The sequence below is a fragment of the Elephantulus edwardii genome, unplaced genomic scaffold (genome assembly GCF_000299155.1).
Source record: "Elephantulus edwardii isolate Elephantulus edwardi_28Jun2011 unplaced genomic scaffold, EleEdw1.0 scaffold00016, whole genome shotgun sequence".
NCBI lineage: Eukaryota > Metazoa > Chordata > Mammalia > Macroscelidea > Macroscelididae > Elephantulus > Elephantulus edwardii.
The window spans coordinates 27,481,430-27,483,649 of NW_006399766.1; positions in this window are offsets into that span (position 1 = coordinate 27,481,430).

The window sequence follows — 2,220 nt, forward strand, 5'->3', positions numbered from 1 at the left end:
CGCCCCGGGTCTAGTTCGCCCGCGGGGCTCGGTGGCCCGGGGCCTCGGTCACTCGGAGGCTCGGGCCGTCGCGGGGGCCGACCCACTCGTGACAATGACAGCAGGGCGGCGACTCTGAGCGCTCTGCCCCCCGCACCCCGCGGCTCGACGGGCGTCTCCCTCGGCCTTTACCTGACTTCCAGGCCGCGCGCGCCTCCCGTCCCCCCAGAAGCCAGAAAGGACCGGGCCCACCGACGCCCCAGGTGCAAGCCGGGAAATCCCACATCCGGGTACAGAGTAGGGGATGCATTAGAGTCGACACGTGGAGGGGGAGGGGTGCCACCCCCCTGCCTGCCGCCCGCCCACGGCCCCAAAGCGCGCCTCCAAGCACGCGTCGAGGAGCCTTACGGGTGCTCTGCCCGTGGGCCCCAAAACTTGACAGCAGGATGCGTGCTTGTGGGGACCCCTCAGGAGTGGGAAGTCTCTCTCCCTCTGGGGGGAACCTCAGCGGGAGCCCACCCTCCCCTGAGCAGAGAGCTGCGCTCACACCAACGGCGCAAAGTTCGCTCCAGCAAGGAGCGCAACCGTGGGGACCCTCCCCAGGGGCGCCCCTCGACTAAACGCCCACGGGGGACAGGGCTCCTCTGCTCTGAGTGGGCGTCAGACTCGTGCTCACCTGGACTCCCCGCACCTCACCGCCGGTCCTGCGCTCAGGCCTGAGGAACGCGACCCGAGAGCTGCCCGCCGTCTAGTCCTTCGAGGTGCAAATGAAGGGGGCGGCGCTTCCTCTGCTCTGCGCACACGCGGCTCGCGAGCAGTCGCCGGCGGCATTCACCGTCCCAGCGGGGTCTCGGCCTCGCTCCAGGACCCCGGAGGGCCCCCCTCCCAATCCCAGTTAATGGGGGATATCCGTGTCCCCATCCCCGCTGGGAGCCACACTCGGCTGACTCGCTACGTGTGGTTACGTTTGCTGTAGAGTGGAGAAAATGGAAGGTCTCTCCTCTCCGCAAAAGTTTCAGCTCATGTTGAGTTTCTCCCGGAGGCTTTTCTGTGTCCCCCAACACCCGTCAATCTATTGTTAATCAGCTTTCACCTCTACATATTCTCACCCACCCCCCTTCTCTGCCACCAAAATCATGTGAAGCAAACCCAAGACACCATAGTATTTCTTACTTTGAGTGTTTCAGCTTGTATTTCTTAAATATAAGGAAACTTGCTGTTGAAGGAGAAGCTACATGCTGCAAAATAAAATCTCTGGCTGCATTCTAATTCCCTAAAAGTGCCACTTGCTGGCAGAATGAGGACGGCAATCAAACTTTGTGATTCCTAGAAATTTAGGATCAACGCCCCTATTTAGACAGCGCAACTGCTGATCGATGACAAATGGATCTGAGAGCAAATAGATCCAGGGCAAGTATACGCCATTGACAAATCAAACAAGAAAATTCACATCGACAGTGATACAGCAAATTTTTAATAAAAACACCGATTTAGGATAGGAGGAAATGTTAGCCCCAAAGTTTGTATAAATACATAAATATTTATGAGCCTGCACTTATAAAAATAAATAACTGATTAAATTGGCAAAGATCCCAAATATTTTGTGTGGATACTTAAACCTTACAGGTGCTGAACTGAAACTACTTGTATTGTTGGGGGCGGGGAACCTTTAAAAGAAAGAGACGTATAGAAATGTTAATCATTAAATGGGCTTTACCAAGGGTTTGCGTATTTTTTTAAAAACACTGCAAACCATAACCAACTGCAGCATTCAGCATTTCCAAATATGATATGCTATACATATTTTGTCAAAGAGGTTTTGTTTTTCACATTTTACAAGATAATGTGCAGCCCACTTACACAGCATAAATACCTATTAGTTACACTTCCTGATCTGGACTGCCCACGATTTCTGTTTTTAATAGAGTGAAAAACTAATAAAAAGGTTATCCTGTGACCCTCTGGTGCTTAAGCAAATGTGAAAGTGCAGCAATAACCACATATCAGGTGATGCTTCACTGCTTGAATCTGCATCAATCTCTACTGTTGCTGTTGTTCAAAGTGGCAGCAGAGAGGGGAGAAAGGATTCTTAGACCTTACCCTTTCATTAGTAGCAGGCCAATGTATATTTTATTGTCTGTGGCTAATCTTATTTCGGGTAAAAATATTATTATAATTAATATAGAATAATATAGAAAATAATTATATATAGAAATATATAGATGAGAAATAGAAACAAAA